The 17,888-nt window shown below is 41.9% G+C and overlaps 2 long non-coding RNA genes across 5 annotated transcripts in view; one reads left to right on the top strand and one right to left on the bottom strand.

Moving 5' to 3' along the window:
- LOC310674306 overlaps nucleotides 1-17,888 on the bottom strand; it is a 94,647-nt gene that overhangs the window by 70,585 nt on the left and 6,174 nt on the right. The window lies entirely within an intron of this gene.
- Nucleotides 1,508-17,157, top strand: LOC310674316. Its single transcript, XR_014509522.1, has 3 exons — nucleotides 1,508-1,677; nucleotides 13,544-13,703; nucleotides 16,849-17,157. It is a non-coding gene; the product is annotated as an uncharacterized lncRNA (long non-coding RNA).

Below are 17,888 nucleotides of genomic sequence, written 5' to 3'. Positions count from 1 at the left end.
AGTTTAAGCTTAGCATGCCACATTCCAGACTAGAACTAATTTTTATACACAACGATCATTTCACAAAGAAATGCAATTCATCCTTTACTGACATTAGATATGGCTCTTGTCCCGATTCCAAATCAAACTGTACTTTCTCTCCTCGATTAGTTAAATCACTGATTTTAAATTCTCATGGTTGCCTTTCATTGATTCCATTTAGACTTGTCTTTGTTGTTTTGAAAAAAAAAGTTTGAACTTCCAGTGCTGCTATGTGTTGCCTAAGGAGCACACAATGGTTTAGATTGCATCTTTTCAATGCATTATGGCACTGCAGCCTAAAGCCATTACTTGTTTTTAACTGGCAACCTGCCTGTACGAATGGAGGAAGCAGATTGCCTCTTTGGTGAACACTTAGACAAGGTACTGATTTAACAACAGTGGACAAGCAGCTGGGAGCTGGGCTGTCAGCCTGTCACACACTGACAAATCTGTTGTTCATATTCAGGCAGGATGTTGCAGTTAGATTGCCATACGTACCATCTATCTACTACAGGCATGCAAGGAGTAGCAACATCTTCTGCCTACCCAGGGACAACAGGCTGTCTGTGGTACATCTTTATGAAGGAATCCAAAAAGGAAAATGTATTTGCTTTTATCAGTCCTGGTCTTAATACATATGAGCAATAAGACTGTTAGTTCTATATTTTCCCTGCTTTTTCCTGCTCTGGTAATAAACCTATTCAGTGTTAGAAGCTGCATGTGTCTCTCACTGGGTTAACTCACTTCTTTTATTGCAAAGCTTTTGTAAAGGTAAATATAATAGTCATCTAACTGTAAATACCTAGAGCTGCTGATTCCCCCCCCCCCCCCGGCAAGGCTGCTATGCATGGCAGGCAGAAAATTAGCAAGAATGAAGATAAAAACAATCACCAGTTAATTTCTGCGATATATGCATTTAAAGGCACTGGCAGTGAAGTGATTTTCCTGAAAAAATGTGTATCGGAAAATATTTGGGAAATTTTCCTATGCAATTTGCATAGAGTGATATGCAACAGAAAATCTCTGATGTGGTCTAAAATAGCCTGTGTGTTTTAACTGTATTTAGTAAAGAGCCAAAAGCTGAACACTTTGAAATACCATGCTTGCCTAATATTTGTTTGCTGTTGGTATCTATTCATTGTTCCAATAAAAACAGAAAACATTACAACCCATATCACTGGGCATTGGAGCTTGTTTTACATGAATAAGCATGAATATAGGGGCAGTATTTATGGAAGACTCTCACACATTTGGATCTGATTATTTCTTGTTTTTTTCCTGTTTTGCCCTTTACACGCACCCTATGAGTTTACAGTCTGGGGCTTACATGGAGTCTGGGCCGTCCTGTAGGCGGGAGGCTGCTTGACTGACTGCTCTTGTGTCTGTGTGTATTCAGAACTCACCACATAGAAAAAAGTAGAATGTCAGAAAATGGCTAAGCAAGAACCCTTCTCTAATGACATGCCTCTTTGCTTCATGCAGGGATTTTGCTTGCCTAAAAGAACATCCAAGGATGTTCGAAGATAGGACCATCCCTCCCCACTTTTCTCCTTTAGACCAGAGTGCAGCACAGTAGGAGCACAGATGCACTACTGGTGCCTACAAATCGATAGCTCCAGATTATCAAACAACAAACAAGCACAGTCACAGCAGAAGGTATCTGACTTTGAGAAGATAACTTGAAGGCAGCCCTGTATAGGGAAGTTTTTAATGTTTGGTGTATCACTGTGTTTCAATTTGTTGGAAGCAAAGTAACCCAGTCAGAGTAACCCAGTCAGATGGGCAGCATATAAATAATAAAATTGTTGTTGTTGTTGTTGTTGTTGTTGTTGTTGTTGTTGTTGTTGTTGTTGTCATTATCATTTCCTAGTATCACTAGTCAATCTGGCTTAGAAGAAAATTCAAAAGTGGAAAGTCTCACATGAAATAAGTTTTGTTGTTATTTTGAGTGGGGGGTTCACTGACATAAGTCTCTCATCTCGGCTGAGCCAGTGGAATTTAGGTTTGTGTAATTTACAGGGGATTAAGTCCCCCAAAGGGGTGTTCTGGGGGCAGGGTGGGGGTGGAAAGAGAGAGACTTATGTACACCTTGGTCATGTTACCTAGGGCCCAATCTTCAAAACCTAGGCCCTCACTCTCCCACCAGCTCAGCCAGCAGTAACCCCTCCCAGAAGGTCCTGAATGAAGTCTGGAATAAGGGGTACCTTCCACTGGAGTAAATTACGTTGGCCTAAATTACTCTGGCTTTCTATAGTTAGAATTTGTCTGTCCATGTACAAAGTAAAAACCAATTGAAAATCAGATGGATAAAATCTTGTGGAAGGTCAAATTAATACAAACAGAAAACAAATGTTCCTTTTCTCATGATTCTAAAGGAGGAAAATGCTTTCTGAGCCTTTCATGTGATTTCGCCCCCCGTCCTCCACCACTGCATGTGTCTCCGTTTTTGTATGCAATGAAAACATCATTTCCCCCATCTTCATAAAATCACTTGATGTTCTCTGCTCAGCACTGAGATCACACTGAATGTTGATTGACAGAAAGATTACCTAATAAACCTTCACCACAAACTAATTAATCACTTTGAATACAACGCTAAATTGGCAAGCGTTAAAAAGCAAAGGAGCTGGGTGTTGAAGACCATTTCCAAATGACCTTAGTTAAAAGCCAAGTACAGCCCGGTGAAAACACCAGTACTGTAATGCCACACAGCAAATAAGCAGTACCAGATTTGCCTTGTTTAAATGAGGAAGGAATTAGAGGGAACTAAAAACAAAGCCCCCACACACTGAATACGCTTCAGCAAAGGGGAATGTTATAGAACTGGCCTATGAAGCAAGAGTGTGCAGCTCTTTAGCCAGTTTGGTGTAGTGGTTAGAGTGCCGGACTAGGACCTGGGAGACCAGGTCCAGGTTCAAACACCTACTCAGTCACGACGGATTTCCCTATGGGCTTGCTTCACAAGATGAAACGTCTTGCGCCTTTTTTTAAAAAACTGCCAATGCATTCCTACGGGAAACCGTCAATACGCAGTGGTGCTTCGCAAGACGAAAAAACTCGTAGAATGAAAAAACTCGCAGAACGAATTAATTTCGTCTTGCGAGGCACCACTGTATATAAATAGAGGGTTGGGAGCATCCATATTTTTTTTTTTGCAATAAGGGTTGCCAACTTCTCATCCGGTCATCCTAGCTCTTCTTTAAAGAGCAGTTTGATATGAAGCTCTCGACATGTTTGCCTCCATGCTCTGAAAATCTTCACTTCCTAACATCTGCTTATCAGGCTGCATAAGAGCAGGCCAATCTATTAGTTCCTGATCAGTCGGTGAACCTGTTTGTAGCTCCCTGCACTTGTTTCAAGCATTTTCGCTTGCCAATTCTTTCAGGGTCTACTTACATAGTGAACACATATTCAACGTTACATATCTGCTATCTGATCCTATGCGTCTTTAATTGGAAATAAGCTCCAGTGAGTTTAGTTGGATTTACTCTGAGGTAAATGAGCATATGATTGCAACTTAATTTTTTTTAAAGTAGTTAAAATGGTTAATCAATCACCACAATGTTAACTAGGGTCAACCTAGTTAAAACAAACAGGCATGACCTGTTCCTGTGCTTTAAAAGCAGTGATCAGCAGGTGACTTTTCCACAGGATAGAAAGGAGCATGATCACTCACTAATAACCAGCACAAGTGAACCGACACTACAGAGACCAGCTAGAAAGCTGGCAGTGCCAACATTCAAATGTAAAGATTATACATCTCTCTGCAAATCTTTTTCCTTGCATTATTTATTTACTTATTCCTAAAAATATAAACACCTTCATCTAAAAATGGATTTTAGGGTGGTAGACCTACAAATATCATAAAGTCATTTCCCTTGCTCAAACCAATTACACCATGCCTTGAAATTGTGGCTTCCCTGCAGTATTCCACCTGAGATGTGCAAGTACAAGGCACTGAGGCGAGGGAAATTTGGTTACTGTCTCTTAAGCAGAGTCCAGATGCATTCATAAAACAAACAACTTTCCAAAATACGTAGTAGATTACAAAGTGAATGCCGTTTAATGCCGTTTAATGGTGAGGGGTTGATGGGCTGGAACTTGGGCGAGTGAAAGGGAAACTGGATTCAAATTGCTACTTGGCCACCATGTTCGCTGGAGAGTCTTGAACCAGCCATGGTTTCTCTGCCTAACCTCTGCCTCACAGGATTGTTTTAAGAACAATGTGAAGAAGGTGGATGGGAACAGCCTTGAATACAGTCTTCAGGGCGCTATGACGACTCTCATTTTAAATACCCCTCCTATATGTAGGCTATAGAAGCTGTGCTATATTGCTGAGGGGACGACGACAGAAGAGAGGAGGAAAGCAAATATTCAACCACCAATTATGCCTATGTCTCACCCAGAAAGTATAGCCAGAGACATTTTGGCAAATTTAAAAAATCCACCTGGACAGAAAATTTACCCCAGAAAAAGACGACATGGCAGCCCTAGTCACTGAACATGGAATAGTCCTCTAAACCATGGGTAGGCAAACTAAGGTCTGCGGGCTGGATCAGGCCCAATTGCCTTCTGGATCCGGCCCGCAAACTGTCCGGGAATCGCCACATGGAGCGCTAGTACATGTGTTCTTTCTCCCTCCCTCACACGGCGGCGATGGCGGCAACACCTCCTCCCTCCCTCCTCCTGGCTTCGCCCTGCTCTGCCTAGAGGAGGAAGGGGGCTGGGCTTTGTTGGTGCCAGCAGCAGCAGCACTCAAGCAGCCACCATTTTAAGCAGCCCCTCTCTGGAGCCCTTCCGCGTGCCACTCAACGTCCCTCCGCTGCTGCCGCCGCCGCCAGCCCCTGCCACTCACAAGACACAGGTAAGCAGCCACCAGGGCTCATGGTGCTCTTGCATCATTCCCGCCCCCCCCCCAAAAATATATAGTCTGGCCCCCCACAAGGTCTGAGGGACAGTGGACTGGCCCTTGCTGAAAAGGTTTGCTGACCCCTGATCTTAACTATCCGGTCATGCTTTGTGAACTGCCTGCACACTTGAATCTCAGACAGGCCACATCTCCAGCACTGCAACAACATTAAGGGTTTGGAGGAGTCCTCAATTAATGGATCATTGCTTTCCAGTGCACATATCTGGCCCCTCAGCTCCCAATCCCACTTCGTAACCTCTTTCCCTCCTTCCTTTAGCCTTGTTCCTCAGACTAGAGAGAAGGGGGAGAAATTATTTATTGTGTGCCTGTTGAAAATGAAAGACTTTTACATTTTAATGAGCACTAAATAGGAGCGAGGAAATATTGTTCATTAGCTGTAATCTGCGGAATTGCTTGAGTGAGCTTCCTTTGGAGGCCGCTTTAAACGGTTCACTCAAGTAAAGCAGTTGTATGGTAATTAAGGGAGCATTTTTCTGTCAACATCTGTGCTACTATTTATAACGCTGAAGGTATCTTATTACTCCACTAGAGAAGCATTAAGTGAGGGAGGTTTGGCCAAATGGAGTTTATATCACCCTCTCTCTCCCTCTATTATTATTACAGTTTTCTCATTGCATCACTCCTCCCTTTCCTGTCCCTTCTTCAAATCGGGGGGGGGGGGGGGGGAACTGTCCGCTAGTTCCTGATAGAGCAGCGTTTTCATTCCAGTAGCTGTTCATTAATCACTGACTTTGCTCAGCAGCAGAGACACCCATGCCAGTTCAAGGCAGTTTGCTGCCTGAGGTTGAGCTGCAAATAATGTTATCACCACCCACAACAGGTCAAAGTTCTTAGTGCCCAAAGCCAGACAATGTATTTTGACACCTGAGGCAGAAAATCCCACAAGCAACTCTTCTCCCTTCTGACAACAATTAGAACATGAAATGCAGTAATAAATTAAGTAACTACCTCAAATCAGTTGTTTCCTCTGCCTAACAGTAGGACTGGCCCCAGAGAGCAAAATTGGAGATTTGTCCATTGGGCAATATTGGCCAGCTTACAATTTTCATTCTCTAATCAATACACACAATGCCTACAGACAAGTGGCCAAATGTACCTCAGGTCTCCCCTTTTCTATGGAATCACTTGTATGTAAACAATTGTTGTCTTCTGTAGCTGCATGCAATTGCACACACACTTTGATGGACTGGCCTGGAGGGGGCTAGTCAAAAGCAGTGGCCTCTCTCAAAGGCGCAAGAGCAATTAATTACTAGTTGCATTTTCCTAACGATGGCATTATGAAAGCTAGCTTTGCAATTTTGTGAGCAAGATAAAATGCATAAAAAATTAAACCAAGTTCTATTTATTTGTTTTAAAGCATTTATAAATCACTTAACATTTTTTAAAATCTCTAAGCAGCGTACAATGTAAAAACCAACAATATTATTAAATCAAAAGTACAGCCTAAAGCCAAACCCCCAGAAATATAAAAACAGATTTTTTTAAAAAAACAGAATTTGGTGGAATCAAATACATAAAACATGGGTTACGTGTAAGGCTGGGCAAAACAGTTGTCTGAAGCAACTTAGTGGTTGCTGCTTCACGTATGGCAGATGGGAGGGCATTCCCTAATATAATGGAATTTTTTACTTGTGAATGAGACAGTGGGTCACAGCACAGACCTAGTCTTCCAAGACCTGAGATAAAGGTCTCTTTTGTAAGTTAGAGTCAAATAGCTAGGGTAGTTCTTTCCTTCTAGATGTCTGCTGTTTCTGTTTCCTGTTTCCTGTAACTTTTTTTATTTATCAGAGTGGTTAAAACAAAAACACACCTTTTTATTATTTATAAAGTTTTTATATATCTTATTTAGTTTGGCATGTTTGGCATGTTCATACGCTTCACATACGCTTCAACAGTACTGTTCTACGTTAAAAGCTGCATCGATGTCGTCACTACCACCAAACAAATACGGGTGTTCCCTAACAACAAGCCCTGGCTAAACAGGGATGTGTATTTGCTGTTAAAGGCAAGAAATGCTGTTTTTCACTCTGGTGATGCGCAACAGTATAGAGAAGCCAGAGCCAAATTGAAAAAGGGCATTAAGAACGCCAAAGCTATGTACTGCAGGAGGATCGAAAAACATTTTGAGAGCTCCGACCCTCGTCGAGTATGGCAAGGCCTGCGACAAATTACAGGGCAAAATATTAAAAACGAACTGGCTAGCAGCAGTGCGCACTTAGCTGATCAACTGAATCAATTTTTTAGTCGTTTGGAGGTGGGAACTGGAACTACTGACACTACAGCATTGGCTACCAGCACATCATCGGAAGCTACTACTGATAGACAACCATTTTTACTACAGACCTCTGATGTACAACGTGCCTTTCGGTGCATTAACATTAGGAAGGCAGCTGGACCGGATGGAATCACGGGACGGGTAATTAGGGACTGCGCTGCAGAATTAGCTGGTGTATTTACGGACATTTTTAATCTATCCCTGTCGCAGGGTTCTGTCCCTACCTGTCTGAAGACATCGATTATAGTGCCAGTCCCCAAGCAGTCAGTGGTGGTATCTCTCAATGACTATAGACCAATAGCCCTAACATCTGTCGTTATGAAATGTTTCGAGAGATTGGTGCTAGATCATATTAAGGCTGGTCTTCCATCCACTCTAGACCCGTTCCAGTTTGCATACAGAAGAAATAGATCTACTGATGATGCTATTTCCATCGTTGTCCACACTGTACTGAGTCATTTAGAACGACAGGGAACCTACGCAAGGCTGTTGTTTGTGGACTACAGTTCTGCCTTCAATACAATTTTGCCAGACAGGTTATTTCTTAAAATGATCAATTTGGGTATACATCAGAAGATCTGTCTGTGGGTAAGGAATTTCCTGACTGACAGGCCGCAGACAGTGAGAATGGGACCTTACTATTCTTCTACTCTAGTATTAGGCACAGGAGCTCCTCAGGGATGTGTGCTAAGTCCCTTTCTCTATTCCCTGTACACATCTGATTGTACCCCACTGTATAAGTCCAACACAATCATCAAATTTGCGGATGATACAACAGTGGTGGGGCTCATTAGTGAGAACGATGAGACTGCTTATAGGAAAGAAGTACAGGGGTTAATTCAATGGTGTAAAGAAAACAATCTTATGCTTAACACCAAAAAAACCAAAGAACTCATAGTTGATTTCAGGAGAAAGAAAAGTGTATTTTTACCATTGCACATAAATGGCGAGGAGGTGGAGAGGGTTGGTAGTTTTAAATACCTGGGCATTTATATCTCTGAGGACCTCTCATGGACTGCAAATATTAACATGGTTGTGAGGAAGGTGCAGGGGAGGTTGTATTTCCTGAGAATGCTCAGGGGACTGAATCTATCTCAGCACCTACTCCTGTCCTATTATCACAGTACCATTGAGAGTGTCTTAACCTATAGTATATTATTGTGGTATGGAAGCAGCTCTGAAACGGATAAAAAAGCTTTACTGAGAATAACAAAAATCGCCCAGAATGTTATAGGGCTCCAGCTACCAACCCTGGATGAGATCTTCACGTCTCGCACTTTGAAGAAGTCACACAATATCCTGAGAGATCCTACCCATCCTGCTCACAACTTCTTTGAACTGTTGCCTTCGGGCAGAAGATATAGGACAATGAAAACACGAACCACACGCCTTCTGAATAGTTTCTATCCAAGAGCTCTGATTGCACTAAATAATGATCTCAGGGCCAGTTGTAAGAAATAGCAAGCAGGGAGTAGGAAGGAATGAGATAGGGTTTAGGTCATGTTATGCTTTTAATAGGTCATGTTATATTCTGGATTATGTATGTTTTATAGATTATGTCTGAATGGGATGAGAGTGTTGGAGGTACGTGCAAATGTGTATGTGAAGCCGGTCTTTGGGTGGGTGTTTGATTTTCGTTGTTGTGTATACTGTGTATATACGGACAATGACAAATAAATTTCTATTCTATTCTTATTACTGCCATTTTACAGATGGGAGTAACAGAGGCTGGGAAGTAGCTACTTCACCCTGGGTGTAGTCTGATCTAGAATAAGAATCTCGCCTCCTGTTTCTCCTGCCTGACTTCCACTCATTTCTCTTCCTCTCGGTTTTTCCGACATGTTGCCTATCTGTCAATAGTGCATTGACAGAAACCCTCAACAAGGCTCGAACTCCTTTGGGGTGGAATAGTTTGCAGCATGCCTGGGCATAACAGACAGAATAATAGTTTCCTGCCATTGGCTTATTTCTTTATTAAAGAGAGAGGACTTATTTCAATATCTGAGCAATCCACTTCACTCGCATGCGTATGCACAGAGACATAAAGGCAATTCATCAGGATTTCTTTAAAATCAGTGGCGTTTCGAAGGGTCTTTTTAACTTACTTTTTATTCCTTACTGATAATGCAGCATTGCCATACAGCACCAGCACACGGCGGGGCATGTTTTAGTGGTTCATTAATACCCGTCGTGGATGTGCAGCCGCACACATTCAGCCGCCTGAGGTGTATATTAATGGACCATTAAAACATGCCCAGGAGTGTCTTAAAGCTGTTACAATATGTCTCTGCAATTTTAAATTCAATTTTTGTGTGTGTGTGTATTTTTTCCAAGGGAAAAAAAAAACTTTGCAGAACCCTTGGTTTCTCTTCCTTGTTTCATTTCGTTCAACAGCAATGAATGACAATGAACCAGAGGTTTCAGACGCTTAACACACTATTCTGAATGTGCTTTTCCCCCAATTAGATTTGCCTAGTCTCAAAGGCTTTTCACAACACTCGTGAAATACGCTTCTTTAAAATATAAGCTACTGGAACCATGTGACTTTTTGAGACTTAAGGCCACTTTAGGTTCTATGTGTTGTTGACCAATGCATGTGCACTGCCCAAAATGCATACATGCAGCAAAGATCCTCAACTATGGCTGATACTATGGCTTCATCTGTAGGATACACATTTGTAGGATACATGCAACCAGAAACATGTATTTGTTTCAAGAACGTGATACACACTTGTGTATGCATAGCCCTAACTTGCCATCAGACCAGTCAACTATTTCACAGGGAGGGGGCACTCATCCAAGTCTCGATCCTGAACAACTGATTTGCACAGATGCTAGTTAGCTTTCAGGGTTACAAATGGTCAGCCCCGCTCCTGGATCAGGCTGGGGAACAGTACACTCCGATAAAACGGGATGCTGCAAAGTAGTTTCACATGGATGCAGTCAGAAAAGTGAGAAAAAGAGTACAATAGCCATGAAGTAACAAATCAAATGGCCAGCTTAATGCTAAAACAACAGTATGTGGTTTTACAGTATAATGGTGGCTTGTGGGGCATCATCACATGGTGACTGGCTACTCCTGTGGAGTGGTAGCTGAGGATTAGCTACATCAGCACCATCAGGGCATGTGATTGTTGAATGGCCAGTGGTGTCCAGTGCGCCACAGGCAGATGATGTCAACAACTGTGCTGAGTACTGCTGACCTTTCAATAGTTATGTGGCTGAACAGTGCAGCTGTAGTGCTCGCTCCCTTTTTTGGGGCTTCCAATAATTTCTAGGAATGTCCACCTGTAAGGATGCTGTGCCCCTTTCCCCCTCAGACTGCATTCAGCAGCAAGACTGTATTCTGATACACACACACACACACACACACACACACACCTGTTCTGTGAGCCACCCTTGTTTCGCCACTTTTTATTACAGCACATTATCCAGTGGGGCTTTATTTATGGCACAGTCAATAACTAAAGCTTATCGTAATGCTTGTAAAGAATTATTAAGTAAATCTAACCAACAAATCAGACAATGGTTTGGGACAACCGAAACTCTGCCCTTGGCTGCCCTGAGGTTTATATGCTATCTTATCTTTGTATGAAAGGAGAACAAAAACACTATAAAGGCAGTAATACTGGCTTTAAGCTTTTGGTGGATTTCCTGCACCAGGAGAAAATCTTCAGTAGTTCCATTTAAACCTTCTTAACACAGAGCACTCCAGTGTGACTTATGAGAGCCAAGAGCTCTTTCTTGTGGTCCATAGCCACGTTATAATTAAGCAATGAGATAGGCAGTGGATCTCTTAGTGGTATGTTAAAGCCCGTGGCCAAGGGATGAAATCTTTTGAAAGGAGGAGGAGTTCTGCTATCTATCTAAAAAAAGCAACTGTGGAAGTCAGAGTTTATTTCATAAAATTTATACACCGCTTGATTGCAAAAAGCCTAACTGTGGGAGTGTGTTTAGATATATAATGAATGAGAGAATGATGGGGCAGGGATGGAGGAAAATAAAGGATTGGGCATATATTGGCCATTACTGTCCACCCATAATTATAATAATCAGGAACTAATGGAATCATTCGCAAATGTTTATTCAACACATTGCGGGGGGGGGGGGATATGTGCTAAAGTACTTTATAGAGCTAAGCATTATTTTTAGTATTAATGATAAATATGGGTATGACATCTGTCAGCAAGCTCTAATTATCTCTAAAGCTATTTCAGAAAATGATTGCGTTGTTTGGTTTTGGGTTTTTTTAAGAACTTAAGGGAAAAAGTGTACTACTGTAAACGGCTCATGTTTTGTGATGGGGGAGGAGGATAATTCCCCTGCTGGCATCTGCTAGAATCTGCTAATCAGGACTGTTGGTTTGGAAAACTACGAAAACCCGTGGACTCGCACAAATTGGTTAATATCTTTGTTCTGTTTCTGTTAAGTATCGCATCCCCTCCTTGTTCCCACATTGCCTCACCACCTCATTCTCTTTCCCCCTTCTTATTTTCCTTGCTACATTCCTCATATTCTCAAACTTCTCTTGAAACCAGTTTTGGATGATGTTGCTAAAACAAGGAAAGCTCTGCAGATCAGCAGCAGAGTCCCCTGCCGAAGGCATTTTGCTCTCTACCCAAGGCAGAGCAGCAGTAAATGAGAGTCAATCCCCTCACTGAGCCAAGGTGCATAATATCCCAAAGTGAGCCAAATTAGTTTGACACCTGAGACAGAAAAATCACATAAGCACCTCTTCTCCTCTCTGGCAGTAAAAATACTATAAGAACAAACTAAATAACTGTTTGCTGCCATTTTGTGACACCCCAAAGCTGCTGGCTGAGGCAGACGCCTCACTCTACCAAATGGTAGGACTGGCCCGGCCCAGAGTCCATCTATTCAACATCCTGGTTTCCCCAGTAGCCAACCTGAAAGTTTCAAAAAGCCACTAAGCAGGACTTGAAGGCAAAAGCCTACTCTCTCCAACAACTGGTATTTCATGGCTACTTCCAGACAACCTGTTTACTGAACATTTACACAGGTAATTTAATGAGCAGCCACTCCAATTTGTTAGCGGGGAAGCAAGACAACATGTATCAAAGCAAGTGTTACCCCACACTTCCCACTGCATTTTCCCATTGCTTTCATTATCACAAAAAGTCCAGTCTTTTGGGAAAGCAGGTTTGTTTCTCCATTGATAATTTTGAATACAGGTGTGTTTTCATTGCCCAGTCTCACTGCTGCGTCCCCACCCCCTAGTAAACCACGATTGTGGGGATGGGAAGTCAGAGAAGTACCCCTCTCCTGTCCCACCTTGCCAACTGCTACTTTGTACGCCCTTTGTTCAACATTTTTTGACCCCTGTTCATTCCTTCTATCACATTTCCATCTAGATTTGAGTAAATATCACTAGGATATACTTCCACACAGATTTTTCATATCCCCTCACTACATTTTGGAGTTCCAGTCCTCCAAATAAAAAACATTAGCACCAGCAAACTATAGCAGTGCAATCTATTCAGAAAAAGTTCTGCATTCAATGGTGCTCACTCCATATAACTGTATATAGGACTATAGCCCTCACCTACCATAATCTGACAGACAACCCTCTCAAGTGTTAAAAACAGCAGAGATGACCCTCTTGGTAATTTCACCACCCTCAGAAGTTGGGGGAAGCAGTCCGAGAGATGGTGTTCTCTGCAGCAGCTCCTAGGTTGCAGAATTACCTCTCCAAAAAGATATGCCTGTCACCTTCATTATATATTTTCTGTTGTACTGTAACTGTAACTATACCTCTGTACCCTTGCTTTCAACACCTGTTTTCACGGCTCACCTGACTGTGACTAATTTGCTTTAACTATTTTTAATATTAAGTTTTAAATTGTTGTAACCTGCCCTGGGACCTAATATTGAAGAGAGAGCAATACATTGAGTTAACAACAACAATAATCCTAGTTTTGGTTATCAGATTTACTGAGCTAGAAATCTGATCCATCTATGTGTGTCTGTCTGTCTTTTTGTGTGTGCAGATATATTACATTTCTTGAGTCTTTGGTGGGCATGGCTTTGTACTACTGAAACTAATAATTTATATGTGGCAATACATCAGCTTTAGTAATTCTCATCTATAACATTTTATTGTACCAGTTAGAGCAAGGCCCATAAGACAGGGATTATCAACAATAAGAAAAGAATGACATTCCTGCATTCCCATTAAAGTCACGTTTCTCTACAAGATAGCAGAGGCAGGCAGGACGGAGAACTTTGAGTAATCACGGGTTACAATCTAACATGGGCTGCTTTGTAACAATGGTTAACTAACCTAACGATCCTTTCAGGTGGCTACAACCTACACAGGCACTGCCATTTTTGCAATGGAAATTAACAAAGACTAAAGCAAGATGTGGAAAGAGATACAAGCCAAAGTGGAAACAAGCATGAATGCTGACTGCCATCTGGCACAGATGTCATTTACTGCTGTTCATGATTCAGGCATTGGTAAGATTTATTTGAGATAGTTAACTTGACATATATTCTTATGAAAAGATAAGTAATAAAGATAAACATTCTTAAGGTGTTGTAGTGGTTGAACTACATGGCTGGTCTTTCTTTTTACTATAGGTCCAAACTCTAGTATGTTATATTATTGAATTGTTGTTGTTGTTGTTTAGTCGTTCAGTCGTGTCTGACTCTTCGTGACCCCATGGACCAGAGCACGCCAGGCACTCCTGTCTTCCACTGCCACCCGCAGTTTGGTCAGGTTCATGTTTGTAGCTTCGAGAACACTGTCTAACCATCTCATCCTCTGTCGTCCCCTTCTCCTTGTGCCCTCCATCTTTCCCAGCATCAAGGTCTTTTCCAAGGAATCTTCTCTTCTCATGAGGTGGCCAAAGTACTGGAGCCTCAGCTTCACGATCTGTCCTTCCAGTGAGCACTCAGGGCTGATTTCCTTAAGAATGGATGCGTTTGATCTTCTTGCAGTCCATGGGACTCTCAAGATAAATAATAAATAAATTATTATTATTATTATTATTATTATTATTATTCAATATTATTGAATAATAATAATAATAATAATAATAATAATTTATTTATTATTTATACCCTGCTCATCTGGATGGGTTTCCCCAGCCACTCTGGCAGCTTCCAACAAAATATTAAAATACAATAGTCCATCAAACATTAAAAGCTTCCCTAAACAGGGCTGCCTTCAGATGTCTTCTAAAAGTCTGGTAGTTGTTTTTCTCTTTGACATCTAGTGGGAGGGCGTTCCACAGGGCGGATGCCACTATCGAGAAGGCCCTCTGCCTGGTTCCCTGTAACTTGGCTTCTTGCAGTGAGGGAACCGCCAGAGAGCCCTCAGCGCTGGACCTCAGTGTCCAGGCTGAATAATTGTGAAGAGATTAAATCTGGTAGTCATGGGCTTCACTGTATTTCTTTCTTTCTTGTACTTATATCCTGTTCTTCAGAGAACCACAAGTTGCTTATGGAGGACTCCAAGGTATCTTCCATGTCTATACATTTTTCCACCTTCGCCGCATCAAGCAATTGGTCCCTTACCTTTCCCGCCCTGACCTGGCCACAGTGATCCATGCGACAGTCATCTCCAGGCTTGACTACTGTAATTCGCTCTACGTGGGGCTGCCCTTGAAGCTGTCCCAGCGGGTGCAGAATGCTGCAGCGAGGCTCCTCACGGGGTCTCTGCCCTGGGAGCATATTCACCCAGTGCTTGTCAAGCTGCACTGGCTCCCGGTGGAGTACAGGATCAGATTTAAGGTGCTGCTTTTGACCTTTAAAGCCCTTCACGGCCTAGAACCCTCGTACCTACAGGACCGCCTCTCCCGGTATGCCCCACGGAGAGCCTCAAGGTCCATAAATAGCAACACCCTAGTGATCCCGGGCCCTAAGGAAGTTAGATTGGCTTCAACCAGAGCCAGGGCCTTTTCAACTCTGGCTCCGGTCTGGTGGAACGCTCTGCCTCATGAGACCAGGGCCCTGCAGGATCTGATTTCTTTTCACAGGGCCTGTAAGACAGAGTTGTTCCACCTGGCCTTTGGCTTGGAGCCAATTTGATTCCCTCCCTCTCTTTCTTATTTCTTTTTCTTCTCCTCCTGCGATGAGGCTACATTTTAATATTTTAATGTTTCAATATTTTAATGTTGTATTTTTAATTTTGTTTTTAAGTTGTAATCATTTAACTTGTTTTTATTATTGCTTGTAAGCCGCTCTGAGCCCGGCCTTGGCTGGGGAGGGCGGGGTATAAATAAAAAATTATTATTATTATTATTATACCCTCTGAACTTCAGCTATACTAGAGGACCCTGTCTTCCCTGGGCTTGAACCAAACTATGGGCATCCGGAAAGGCTACAGAATGCAAACCATGGTTGAAATTATTTGTAGAATGAAAGCAAGGATTTTCAGTTAACTGCACTTTGTTGTTTTGTCCAAACTGGGAATTGCAATGTTTTATGCATAGTGTCAGAAACCACAGTTGTTACTGGCCTTAAAAAAAATAATCTATCCCATGTTTGTCCCACTTTGGATGCCACAATAAACTGTGGTTAGCTGAAAATTTAAATGAATACTTCTAATTTCCTCACAGCAGAAGAAAGTGGGAACCGCTTAAGCCCAAGGTTCATTCTCATAGTATTAAAATACGTTTTAGTGTTAGATCCAAATCCAGCCAAGGCCAGACAGTACTTGATGGATAATGAGGCATATTAAACCACAGTGCATTTAGGTTGTAGTTTTAGAGTAACACAGGGAAATCTAAAGAATGCTTTCCTTGTTGTGCTTTATAATAGTTAGCATTTGGATAGTTTAGGCTGAATGTTCTCTGTGCAGCCATTCCTTTATAATGGCACACAAATGTACCCTTGTTAAGAGTGACAGTGTGGTAACCTGCTTATTTTGTTCATATTCAAGACAATTTGAATTTCAAACATGCAAGACACCCTGGCTGGATGACAAAATATATTCATCTTATTAAAACCTGATTAAATTTCCAACCTCAACCTTCTAAAAACTTACATAATCTGATCCTGTGGCGGAAATCTTTTTGGTACACACACACACACACACGGGGCAGGTATTTTAAATAGTCCAGCGGATTTGGAGCAGACAGACACACATGCAAAGAAAAGGGAAAGAATGAGACTATATTGATCTAAAAATAAATAAATACCAGAAAATTCTTCTGTAAGCAAGGCTAGTGGCATACAAATGAGATAATGGTATAAAACCAGAAGCAGGAAAAAGGCATACAATCTGAAGGAAATGCAGTTGCCACACCAGTTATAAAGCCTTTTTTAAACATGGTTGCTTCTAAAATTATACTGTTAGCATTAACTACTTTGCTAAATGTAATTTCAGAGCAGCTTGGCTATGCTGGGACCAATAATGTTTCAGCAGATGTTAACAGTGAGGGAATTTAAAGATTACAGGGTTTCATGGGTGTAGTAAAGCTGCAGTGGGAACAGAAATATTGCCGTAGCTGTTAAGTTCTGAGTGCACCACATTTACTGACAAGTAATACATGAGTGATAGTGAGGACCAAGGGAACAGAACTTTATACTTACTGGTCAGCAGCATATAAATTCCATAAATTAAACAAAGTTTTATGCATTTTTCATTTCTTTTCAGAGCGATCCTCTCTAAGGACCTTGGCTTCACATTTATTCCGACCACAAAGCGTATCTCTGATATAGTGTGGGGCTTCCCCCTGCCAAAAAAAGGTATATCCCCAAATATATGACTCCATTCTCCTTTCTCTATATATTCTCCTGCTCCTCCTCCCTTCATATAGCTTTTATGAAGACCCATTTTATAGCAGTGAATTCTAGCATGCAATAAAGTCATAAAGGCTGATATTTCAACAGTGTAATAACTGCAATTATATCAGTTCCTGTATTTTTCAGTGGAGTCAGAAATGCTGTTTTAGCAAACACATGCACAAAAACACAGATTTGAAGTAGTTGCAGGACATTTCCACAAGCACACATGCACAAAAACACAGATTTGAAGTAGTTGCAGGACATTTCCACAAGCGACACATAGGACATTTGATGGGGGATCTTTCTGATTTCACACGACTACGACACACGAACAGAATGTTCTAACAGGGGTCTATTCTTCCAGTTCTATGCTGGAAATGGAGGATAGTTTTCGGGGTTATTTGTACTGATCCCACTCAAGTCTCATCCTTTCCGTGTGCCAATTTTATACATCCTAACAGCTGGTTAGCAATGAAGTTTGTGAACCTGCCTCTGCATGTACAAAAGTCTCCAACTGACTATTACAGCTACCAATAGGTGCTACAGCTAGCCAGTAGGCCCCATACTGAGCCTCTCAATAGCACTGCCCTTGCCAACACCCATCATCTAAGGAGGGTGGCACAATCTCAACCTCCTAAGAATGGGGCTTCAAGCAGCAGTGAAGAGAAGCAAGAGCATTGTAGCAAAGACGCAGAAGACTTCAGCTGGCTGTAGTAAGTAGTAACAGCTGGCTGAATGCTACCCTACACCAAGGAACTGGTTCAAATGAGTTTCCAGTGCGAACTGGTCCTAAGCTACAATTTTAATATCTGTCACCACTCCTTCTAATAGCAAATGCAGGTACTGAGTGCCAACAGTACTGGAGCCAACATGGGGCTGTTGAGAAACAAGATGGAGGTATCAGTGTGT

This window comes from Podarcis tiliguerta (assembly GCF_965153285.1).
Source record: "Podarcis tiliguerta genome assembly, chromosome: 3".
Classification (NCBI taxonomy): Eukaryota; Metazoa; Chordata; class Lepidosauria; order Squamata; family Lacertidae; genus Podarcis; species Podarcis tiliguerta.
The sequence above is the reverse complement of the archived record's forward strand: the minus strand, read 5'-3'. Positions and strand labels throughout refer to the sequence as shown.